Source organism: Montipora foliosa, chromosome 6 (genome assembly GCF_036669935.1).
Source record: "Montipora foliosa isolate CH-2021 chromosome 6, ASM3666993v2, whole genome shotgun sequence".
Classification (NCBI taxonomy): Eukaryota; Metazoa; Cnidaria; class Anthozoa; order Scleractinia; family Acroporidae; genus Montipora; species Montipora foliosa.
The window spans coordinates 13854496-13866995 of NC_090874.1; the positions used below are offsets into that span (position 1 = coordinate 13854496).

General features: G+C 39.1%; 2 protein-coding genes across 3 annotated transcripts in view; both read right to left on the bottom strand.

Moving 5' to 3' along the window:
* Nucleotides 1-10454, bottom strand: part of LOC138006755 (zinc finger protein 709-like) — an 18903-nt gene extending 8449 nt beyond the window's left edge. The window contains exon 1 of the mRNA XM_068853264.1: nt 10376-10454. The gene's annotated coding sequence lies outside the window, so the exon portion shown is untranslated. The remainder of the gene's footprint in view (nt 1-10375) is intronic.
* LOC138006744 (zinc finger protein 709-like) overlaps nt 1-12500 on the bottom strand; it is a 108513-nt gene that overhangs the window by 43741 nt on the left and 52272 nt on the right. The window lies entirely within an intron of this gene.

Below are 12500 nucleotides of genomic sequence, written 5' to 3' on the forward strand. Positions count from 1 at the left end.
GATATATTACAGTCTTGTTTGAAAAGTAATTACAATGGGAAACTAAGATAAGTAGGCTCCTGACGTTTGCTACTCTGATTCTTAGTCTAGTTGTAAGGTTATTTTGTACGCACATTTTAAACATTTCTTAATAATGCCTGATAATTCAAGTGGCTTGCTTTCATTTCTGCCCTTTCAAGACTTGGACACAAATGATTTTCTCAAATTAGAGGCTCCTGGGTTTATCAGTCTTCTGATCGGCTTTCAGAAAAAAACTAGATCTGTATCAACATATAATCGAATCCCCAGACAGAGACGAACCACTGAAATGTTTGCAGGAAGCCTCCATTGAATCTACCTATTGTACAATAAAAAAATCGGATAGACTCTTTATGATGCAGCGAAGCAAAACGGACTTTCTGTGTTTCACTGTAATACTCGAAGTCTGGGGAAAATAAATCCTTGTTAACATGACATTTTACAAACATTAAAATCTGCTCCGGACATTATAGCCATTTCTGAAACTAAAATAAATGAAAGTAGTTGCTTAAATTTAAATATTCCGGGCTATGTTTTTATTAACAAAAACTCAAAAACTCAAGGAGGAGGCGTTGGCTTTTTAAGTTTTATCTCTCTAATGAGTTAGAATTCACTAGGAGGCGTGATCTCGATATTTCGTTCGATCGAATTGAGTCATGCTCGGTTAAGCTAGCACGAAAAAAACAAAAGCACCTTGTTGTTAGTTGTGTATAGAGACATCCAAATGGAGATCGTACATTTTCCCATGAATATCTCAAAAAGCAGTTGGGAGTGTTTGAATAGAAAGGGGCGTGAAGTTCTGATCCTTGGAGACATAAACGAGAATTTTCTCAGGTACAATGATGATAAGCAAACGTGAATATTTGGATATGTTATTAAGTTTACGTTTTATGCCCGTTATTATTAAAGCTACTGGAATAACAGATCATACCTCCTCTCTTATCGATCATATATACATACGAATACGCCCGAAAAACTTATTAAATCTGGTATAGAGTGTTTTCGCTCATGTGACCAGCAGCAATATTTGCATACTAAAACAAAAGGAAGAATTTGGATAAAAATGGAGTTCAATTCCGAAAAGAATATTTCACTAAGTCCAACATGGCCGCCGTGACGTCATGTGGAAACACTCAATATGAATTACTGATATTTCCGATCCCCCTCCAGGATTTTGTGCAACAGCCAGCACCCCCCCTACTTCTAAAGAGCCAACGTATTTTCGCGATGTTTCACAATTTAACAAAGATGCATTTTTGCAAGTCTAGTCAAATATCGACTTCAACAACCTTGTTACGAATGATGTTAATGTTAGCATTTGGAAAATTTTACACAAATTAAGTTTGATTACGGACACTCATGCTTCTTTGCGAAAAGCTTCAAAATAAAAGAGAAGGCAGCTTGGTAAACCGTGGATTTCAAAGACTATCCTAACGTCAATTAAACGTAAGCAGAAGCTATTGGAAAACGCATTACTTTAGAGGTAGTATACGGAATAGAGGTTCTCCGTACGGGGGAGATGTGGAGCCTTGAAGCTCCCTAACCCTAAACCCTAGCAACGAACCCTAAACCCTAATCTTACGTCAGACCAACTTTCCGTTTTCCCAACCGAAATTTGCACTTCTTATGAAGCTAGCGTTACGTGTTCAAAACTTGCCCCTAATTTATGCACACCCCTTCGCCTTCTCATCACGTGTACGTACGTGACTGGCATCTCATTAGCCTAACCCTAATTTATGGGATGCACGTGATGTTATACGTGTCTCATAAGGTTACGCTGTGTTGCGACAGCGTCATGCCCAACTTGCCCTTAATTTATACACACCCTTATCACTGACTACTCAACGGCAGTACTATCATCTTATATATACCAGAGTAACTGCGCAAATCCCCCCTATCCTAGAGCAATGCCAAGCACGCACGGTCGCATTATCACGTCTGAATCCCGATTCTTGACAGTTAATAATATCCAGTTGTATTTAACGATGGCCATCTATCGACACTGCTGAGACTGAGTTGCTAAATTTAAACTTTGTCGATTTGATTTCTTTATATTTTTGAGTGGCAATCCCTGGTTTCCTTAGTCTCGATAAAATCTCGTGAAAAATGATACCCTATTCTAAACCCAAACCGTCTGATTTATACACCCTATACTGGAGTAAACTGCGTGAAAACCATACCCTTTACAGCGGCACATACCAATATATCCCAGGGGTCTATTCACTATTAGTAATACACGCTATTATTAAGGGTGGTGTACTGAGCATACGGGTTAATACGGTAAAACCAATGACTAAAAGAAGAAAGTACACAAAAGGTTCCTAAAACTAGATGTACATGGAAATTTCCACACATCTACTGGTGTTATACCTGTAGTAAGATTATAAGTAGGTTTGACCCAGCCTTGTAGATAGAAATTTCCATGGATTTACAAGTGGTATGGTAAAATTACAAGAATATAAATACTTTTGCTCCAGCCTTGTACATAGAAGTTTTCATGGATTACCAGTAACCACTGACTTGGTAAAATTACAGGGATCTAAATGGTTTTGGTCCAGCCTTATACATGGAAAATTCCATGGATTTACAATAATTGGTATGGTAAAATACAAGAATATAAATGGTCTTGGTCCAGCCTTATATACCTGGAAATTTCCATGGATTTACATCTACATCTACATTTTCCAGCACTCGGCACAATCCCTTTTTGACTTATGGCTGTTTTTGCTTAGGTGGCCTCACATGCCATAAGCCTTTTCAGGGACATCACTACCAACCTGGCCACTTCTGCTGGAGAGAAAAGGAAAGCCACAAAAGTACTCTGGAATAGTGTGTGGGTTCTTTAATGTCCCACTGGGAACTTATCAACATGGAAGAAATTGGTGACACGGGGCCTACGGTTTATAATCCTTAGCCAAGAAGACTAAGGCAGCACTTTCTCCTCAGTTATATTAAGACCCTGAGTGTTGATCCGGCCAGGGTTCAAACCCGCGACCTCCCACATGACAGCCCAATGCTCATCCAACTAAGCTACCAGTACGTGGTTTATAATAATTATGAAATTAATGGTTTTGATCCATGGATTTACAATTGGCATGGTAAAATTACAAGAGCATACACTGTCAATAGCTTTGATCCAGCCACTTACATGTTCATGGAAATTTCCATAGATTATTGGCATGGTAAAATTACAGGACTAACTAATAAATAGCTTTGGTCCAGCCTTCTACATGGAAATTCCATGGATTTGCCTGTGACTGGGTAACATTCCAGAGATAATAAGTAGTTTTGATCCCGTCTTGTACAAAGAAATTTTCATGGATTTAAAAGTGGCAAGGAAAATTTACAAGATTAAAAATAGTTTTGATGTAGTTGTTTACATGTACATGGAAATTTCCATGGATTTCCCAGTGACATGGCAAGATTATAAGATTATGAGTAGTTTTGATCCAGCCTTGTACATGGAAATTTCCATGGATTACAAGTGGCATGGAGAAATTACAAAACTAGTTGTTGCATTTGCAAGTGAAGTGCTGCGAGTGAGATGTGGAAGTTAGTACTGAGTAATATTTGCACAACTTTTAAAGCTGGCAGTTGTATTTAATACATTGAAACAATTGAATGATTTACATGTGAGATTTACAACTGCATAAAAGATGCCTTACAACTAAATTATGAACCCTTTGGTAAAAAATGTTCCACATATTCACTTAAAAAAATTATTTCCGGCTAAGTGTTGCATCTCTTTATGTCCAAGCAAAATGCTCAAAATAAAGGTTTAACGTTCTTTCAGTACAAATGTTTTGTACATGTAATTTAATATTCCCTGTCAAAATTTGCATAACAAGAACAGGGTTTTCTTTAAGGTTTTAAGTAGCCGGAGTTTTTTTCAAAGTAGACGGTTATGGGTCCGGCGGACCCATACGATGGGCGTTAGCCCATCGCTTCTAGGGGGGTCCGGGGGCATGCCCCCCCGGAAAATTTTTGAAAACTGAATGCCGGAAAACGCATTTCCTGGCATTTTGGGCCATGAAACTCAGACATTAGAGGGATGAATCAAGCTGCAATTATACTATGAAAACCATGTTACTTAAAGAAAGACGAAGCGACATTTCAATAATACAACCCTATAAACAAAAAGTTGAGGGATATTTTTTGTATCTTTTTGGTGGTTTTGTTGGAGCTAACGAGCCTGGCAAATACTGCCACTTGACAACTTGTAAACATGGCACATACTTGAAGGACTAGACCAGCAAAAGGTGATTAACTACGCTCGGTAACGGGAACTAGCCTAACAGTCCAAAGGTCTAATATCTTCGGTTTCGTCGTCCCAGAACATAAGTAGGCAACAAGAAAAACTTGACTTCTTTCGCGCACACAGCAACCTTCTTTATCTTTTAATTAAACCTCAAGGACACTTTGAACACAGCTGTTTCTGTCACATTCTGGTAATTGTTGAGCTGATCAAGGGTTAAGTACTTAATGTTTCGTTGTTTCAAAAAACTTTTTTGGTTTACTTAGATGCAACCCTAAGTTGATAAAATGAAAACATTTAACCACATACTGTTTGATAACTTGTTAACTCGTATAAATCGTGTTGGCGGCATCTTACAATGTTACCTTCGTAAAGGTATAGGTCTGTTACACTTAAAGCACAAGGTTGCTTTAAGGTTTGATCCACGATATCTGCTTGTTCCTTTGGCGCTAGATTTTAGTGTAAAGATCTTTTTCTCAAAGGAAACTTCTCGTTTTGATTTAGAAATTATTTAATCAGTATCACTGTCAAAGTCTTCTGAATCATATTCCGAGTCATCAGACTGGTCTGTTAGCTTCAAAGCAGCTGCTGCAGCTTCAACTTCATCTTCAAGCGCCATCTCATTTGGGCTAGCTTCATCTTGATCAGCTTCAACAGTTTCAACCTGCACTCCCACATCTGTCATCTCTACGTGCTCTGACACAGAACTACGGTGATCTGTTGATGCTCTTTTCTTAGGCAAGGTTCGCCTCTTTTTCTGCTTCAACCAAAGCTGTACAGAGTCACGTACAATTTCCTTGCACTGATCTGAGTGCAGTGGTGGCCCATTGATTGAAACCTGCATAAGTGCCTGCAGCATGTCATTTTGAAGCCTTGATCGAAGCCTGGTCTTGATGCGCTTAAGCGCGCTTGCACCACGTTCTGGCCATGCATTCGAAATGGGAATTGAAAGGCAACACTCAGCAAGGTTACTCAACAGGGGATAAAAATGCCTGTAGGACGGCTGTTTCAGCATATAATGAAGTGTCCATGTTGTGGTAGTCACAGTTGGACATTTACCGTCAACAACATCCTTGGGAACGACCTTTTTCCACTCCAACAAATCAAACTTAAACTTTCCCCATTCTGCCTGGAGCTGTTGCTTGTTCACTTCACCAACAAGATTGGACTTACTGTAAAAATGTTTAGCAAGTGTTTCGATGTGTTTGAGCCCATACTCCTTGAAGTTCACACTTTCAGGAGGTGGAGCCATCATAACATCAAAACTGCAAATGCACTAAGGACTGGCAGGGCACTGCTGAAACGCTGATCAATATTAGCCTTCAACGAAGAGACGTATCGAAGCAGAAGCTGTTCTTGTTGCTGGAATTGAAATTCTGTTGGTGTAAGCTCGAGGGTCTCTAGCTTGCCCTCTGCTTCCAAATCCTGCTTGAACTGCTTCAGTGGTAACCTTTCATCTACGATGCATTGCAGCTTGTGTTTAGCGTGATTAATTGCAGGGGAAATGTGACTGAAGTTCACACATCCTCTTTGGAATGTTTTGCTCAGCTGAGAGAGGACAGGAAGAATGTGCTTGAGAATATACACACATCCAACGAATTTGGGACAGTGTATTTTCTTCAGTAGCCCACAAGCTGTTTGCATCATTTTCAAGAATTCTTAATGTGCGCATTAATGCTTCTAAGTCGTCAAATATGGCTTCTACTGCATGATCAAGCGACAACCATCTTGTTTGGCAGGCTTTCTTTAGCTTCTTGGTTATTACCTTTCTGCTCTTCTTTGACAAGTCAAAAGACTTTACCTCTTGCTGCACTTTCAAGTAAATTGCCATTCTTTTAGGGGAATTTTCCAGATACTTCCACAACTGTCTTAGGAGGTCCTCGACAGCTCCTATGTACTCGACATCTTTTGCAGTGTCGACACAAGCTAGCGCTAACTTGTGGCAGATGCAGTGGATTGAAATTATTGTGGAATTGACTTCTTTAAGTCGGGCTGCAAGACCTGTTCTGGAACCTAACATAACACTTGCACCATCACTAACCAGGGAAGAAACTTTGTTGATTTCCATATTCAACTCTGCCATCTTGTTGGTGAGAAGGGTGAATAGTGTTTCCGCATTTGCTGAATCAGAGTCCTTTAGGACATTTTGTACAAAGAGGAAATCAGTGTGCAGCACACCACATTCAGAGTCGAAGAACTGAGCAAAACAAACAAACTGTTCCTTAACAGAAATATCAGTAACATCATCACATAGCAGCCCCCAAAAATTTGCATTATGAAGCTTTTGCAAGATGCTGTTAGAAATCACTTGCCCAACAACCAAAAACATCTCCCTCACGGCACATGGTGATCGGTGATTCAAGTATTTCATCTCTTCGAGTCCCAAATGCTCCAGTAGGGACAACAACGAAGTAAACTTTCGGTTCGAAATTTCTTCTTTTGCAAGCCAATACAAAGAATAGAATGCCTTGAATAAAACATCATGAGCAGTATTTTCCCTCTCAGTGATTTCTCTATGAAATGTTGAAACTCTTTGCAGGTGTTCTGCAGAGATGGCATCACGATGTTGCTGACTGTTACTATGTTCTATCAGTGTCGGTTTCCGGAAACGAACAGAACCATCAACATTGAAAACCTTTGACTTATTGAATTTGCTGCCTGCATCATGCTTTCGGCAAAGAAGACAGAACATACCTTTGCCCTCTAAATATGAAAGCCACCAAATCCCCGTATCGGAGCAGAACGAGATCTCTTTGTCAAACAGCCACTCATGTTTGAACTTGTCTTTTAGCTTTTTGTGTGCAGTTTGCTCTTGTGCAGATAGCTTACAACATGACTTGCTACTGCATAACGACTGATGGTGCAAAACGCCTTCTCCTTCTTCTTTGAACAACGAGTTTAAAAGACCAGTGCTTTCCTCGGCAGAAACCGCTTTAGAATAGAAGACTGGTTTTTCGAGCTGTCTAGCAGGCAAAACTTTTACTGTTTCCTCTGAGGTACTAGCACCAGCTGATACAAGCGCACTGCTTGAGCTAGAATCTGATATATTTTAAATGAAAAAAAAAAAAAAAGCGTATGTCAAAAGGAAGTTCGAATTACGGATCAGATTAACCTGCACCGGTAACCTTGCAAGTCAATTACAATTGACCTGTTTCAGTTTCAACTCCTGTTTACACATGCCGTGCGGGCTATATTTCGAAAACTGTACGTGCCAGAAAGTTAACAAGGCAAAGGCCACTGCCGATAAACAACACGCACCTTGATCATGGCCGCTGTTGACAGCATTTGCAAGAAGCGACAAACAAAACATTCGCATTCACGGTGATTTGACGGAGGCCAATAAAGCTCTACGTTTCTTCTCAGAAGGAATAGTAAATTAAACTTTCGACGTTTTCTTTCAAACCAATGATGCTAAAGCTTACAAAAAGATTAAAACTATGATTTGTCACATTTGAAGATACTGTAAAGATCTAATTATTTTGCCCTTGATTGTTTTGGCCGATTTGCTGGCGAATTAATATTTATTTTCTTGGACATTTTTTCAAAGGTGGGTACATACCTTCACTTGTAGTTGTCTCTTTTGGTTTTCGTTTTCCGTGACAAAAAAGATCTAAGGTTAATTGCTTTCGTTTTTGACCTCGCTGGTCAGTCATTTTCGCAATTTCGTGCTGATAGTCATGCACGAAGACTACTCTTTCCCAGTTTCCTGCTCGCATAATTATGCATTCATGTATCGAAATCCAATATGGCGGACAACAAATCATATTGTTCGTACTTTCCCGCCACCGCAGCAAGATTTGTTCAAAACGACAGTCTCAAGTATAACGTTTTTAAACTGCCCTTGAGTCAGAAGTCTTTTATATGTTTTCAGAAAAGATAGGCACTGCAAATTTTTATTTTTATTGAGCCCAAGTAGTTTAGACCTGATAAACATCATCTCCTCGACATGTCTTGACTCTTCAAACAATGAAAGTAGCCGGCGAAACCTGACAGAGAAGCCGGCGAACTTCGCCGGCTGCCGGCTCTTATATACAACCCTGCAAGAAGAAAAGATCAACATCACATCAATCATGAAACAAAAACCGCATTATTCTCCTGCAAAACACAGGGATTTTTATTCACTGCAAAGATCCATTCTCCACTGTTTAGCAATCATCCTTTTAAATTTCAGAGAAATTGCCCTTACACAAATAATTATCTTAAGATTGCTTTTTACAGATGTGATTCATGAAAGGAACGCAGGCAAAAGTTATCACGTATGCGTAATAAACTCTAGCATCGAAGAATGCCAGCTATCTCACTGATACATGGCACAACCTAACAGGTGCTCAAGAACAAAAAGATCCCGGTTCCGCGTCAAAGCTTTATTTTCAGAAGCTCACCTTTATAATTTTTCAGATGAATATTGTTTATGATTGCTATGTTTTGCCATAAAAGCCATCCAGATGCCTTCACTAGGCTCTAAAAAAGCTCGCAATGTAATTTTTCTGTGATTTCGACTACAATTCCTTTTTTTCTTCCTCTGCTGTACATGCCACTTCAGGGCTGGAAATTGCGAGCAATACAGTCGCATTTGCAACTAAAATATCTGGAAGAGTCGCAAATTTACGACTTGTTGTCACCTTCGCTCTTTCGAAACAAAAGGGTTAGCAGTTGCCACTTTGCTGCTACTTTTGCTAAAATAAATAAATAAATGACAAAACTATTTTGTTTCTCGCTGTGAATTTTCTCTGAAGATAGCGTAATTGTACAGTAATTTAGCTGTGATGTTACGTGCACAGCTCCATTCCTTTGATCATTCGCCATTTTCAGCGGTTTCTTTACACACAAGTTTTGCGGGCTTATATTTTTTTCTAAACCGCTGACAACACAATGCAGCGCAGCCATTTTGCGACTAAAATTTGACAAATTGCGACTAAATTTTCGTCTCTTATCGCAAAATGCGACTGGATTTTTTTGTTCATTTGAAGCCCTGCACTGTTGTCTCACAGGAGGATCACAGAATGATGTCAAAATCATTGAGTCAGAGAAACACACAATTGAGAAACTAAGATTTTCCCTGGCATATAGCACACAGGGAAACAGTCAAGATTAATGTGCTGTTTGCCTGATGGCTCACAGCAAATAGTTTTGATCAAGTTGTTTACATGGAAATTTCCATGGATTTACCACGGGCATGACAAAATTATAAGATTATAAGTAGTTTTGATCCAGACTTGAACATGGGAATTTCCATGGATTTGCCACCGACTTGCAAAATTACAAGATTGTAAATAGTTTTGGTCCAGCCTTGGACATCGAAATAACCGTGGATTTACCAGAAACTTGGTAAAAATTATAAGATTATAAGTAGTTTTGATTCAGGAATGTGTAAATAATATGCAAAACTAATATTTGCCAGAAAATTTAGTTGCAAAGAAACGTTTGTTAGATTGCTTTTGCTGTACTTCAGAAAATCTCCTGTCAAAAAATTACGTGTTAAGCCATTTATTAATGAGTACCTGGCTTTGGCTGTACTGTCTGGTGCGTAACCTTATTTCGCCGGGCAGGATATCGAAACTACCGCTGTACACATGTCCAGCAGCCCGATAATTTCTGAATTTCGTGCTCCTGTTCGCGAAATTAATATTCAATTTATGTACTGCAATCTTAGTTTAGTCGGCTCACATGTTGCCGATTACAGCCGTCAATATGTTTAATCCATTTCTGTGACAGCTCGCTACTCTATGCAAATCTCGCCATCTTCACTCTCTCCAATAATTTAAAATACTCGACCACGACTCAAGCTATTGGCTTTAACTTTTCAATGTGTTTAACTGATATAAGTACTTGTCGCAAAAAATGGAATGCTAACCGTTTTAAAATGAGTGCTTAGACTTAAATGATGTTTTTTTTATGCCGGACATTCAGTGATTTGATTAGACAAATTCTAACTTAATGCCGGACATTCAGTGATTTGATTAGAAAAATTCTAACTTATAATTAAGAAAGGGCGGCCATCATTGATCACTACCGAGGAGGCATGCACACAAAGTATTAACGATGCAACACCTTCTAAGAGACTGAACTCTTACTTGAATTGCAATAAACAAACATTCTAACCTTCTGCTCCCTCAAAACAGCTCGAATCTTCTCAAACTCGAAGCCACTTCTCTAAAATCTCTTTGAAGTCCTCTTGAATCATCACAGAGGGCCCATTCTGGCCAGCGGTCTTGAGAGAACGGAGAGGTTGTTCATGTTTGCAAATTTTAAACAATTTTACAATATTGGCTAATTGTTATTGTCACTAAGCGGATTTAGCCAAGCCTAAAAGCGGAGCTCCCTGGTCATTTATTCTTACTGCCTGTACGGTTTGAGAAAACGTTTCCGGTTTCTGCTTTAATAATTAAATCATTTTCTTTGCTTTCTTCTATAGAAAAATTCATTGCCTAACTAATGACTTCCACGGTAAATTTTACACTAAAAACCAATATCGCATGAATCACGAAGCGATGAGTGCGACATCGGTTTTTCCAGTTAAATTTACCCTGCAATTCAACAGTTTGGCAATACTTTTTTCTTGAACCGAATGAGTTTTAAAAGAAAAGAAGCATTAAGCATAACCTCAGCGAGCGAACTGAAAAGTAAAAAAAGCCATTTTAGAGTCAACTGTCAATAGCCAGCGAATAGGAATCATGCTAAAATTAGAAGCCATAAAATCAAGGTCAAAGAAGAGTTTTACTGATGTACTTTATTCCATTTTATCACTGAAAACAAGATCATTCACATTTTGATGTATTTCATTGAAACACGCCAGGTTGGGTTGGTACAAGAATCGGCAAACTACGGCAATGCAATCAAGAAAGGACGAACTTCAAACACGATCTGCGCCAACACTTAAATAACATTTGGGTGCTTTAAACAAACTTCTGAAAACACAAGCTACTGAGATTTCCCCCTGATTTTACGAGAACTCATTGCGAATACGTGTTTATAACATAAGGGCAAAATTTTCTTGTCACTGTCGAGGCACAACGAAAACCAGTTGGGCAAACGGATTAAAAAAGCACTTGTTCGCTCGCATTTTAGAGGAAACCAAACAAACAACCAAATAAACTTTTTCTTTATGTCCAAAAGAGTACAGATAATTGTTATTTAATTCCAGTTGACGATAAAAATTCGATTTTCATTCCTGAAAAAAGGAAGAACCGATTAAACCACCTTTTAAAAATACGCATCCACTTTAAATAACGCATCCGTCAAAATAACAAACGGTTTAGTGCCCAAAGAAAGAATTTGTTTGCTAAGTATGGGCTACTACTGGTATTCTGTTTTGTCGTTGTCGTTCTCTTTCGCTCAGTCCTTTCGTTTCTGTTCTAGACATAGGTCCTCCAGGCATCATGTAACCTTATCGCAGCTTCTAAAGATATGCCAAAAATTGCAATACAGAGAAAAAAGAGGCTCTAAGCAAATTAAAAATAAACACTCAGCTTTAAGTTTACATCCCGCCGATGCTTGAGTTGAATAACTGCGTAGCCACCAGTGTGGACCACAGATATCATGATATGTGAAAACCAGCGAAAAATGCAGAAAGAAAACGGTTGTTTACCATTTACCGAAAAAATCCGGAAATTTCGGTTGGAACATAAATGGTAAGCCTATTTTGGTCTTCCCAGACGGAAAATTCCTGGAGAAAACGGGATTTCTTGAAAGGTAGTCCAAAATTCCCAAACGGAATTTCCAAATGGAAAATGCGTTTACCATTTGCATTCCTCCATGATTTTGCCTCCCTCCAGACTCTGTCGGTAACCTTGAACGGATTTTGTAAATGGTACACGCCGATCCCAACTAAATTTCCCATTCAGGAGTTTTTGCATACCATTTTAACAAACCTAGTACCAACCGGTCTCTGCTTGTAAATGGTAAACAACCAACATATTCCAAACCATTTTCCACCTGAACACGAAAAGTGTTTGACTGTGTAAGAGCTTTCGTTGATATAGGAGAGGCTATGATATATAGTATGGCCGTGTAGCCGCGTCGAGCCACAGAAAGCGCGCGAAAAATGAAGCCTCGCTTATGTTCAGGTGAGTTCACCTAGGTTGAGCCTGCAATCCCATCGAAAACCAATACCTGGTGAGCGGTCAACTTAAAAAAAAACAGCTGATCTAGGTGAGCTTAAGCTTGCGCCCGCGATAGGGTCATGTGATACTGGTCAGCGGATACCTTGTTCTGACAGGTGTCAATT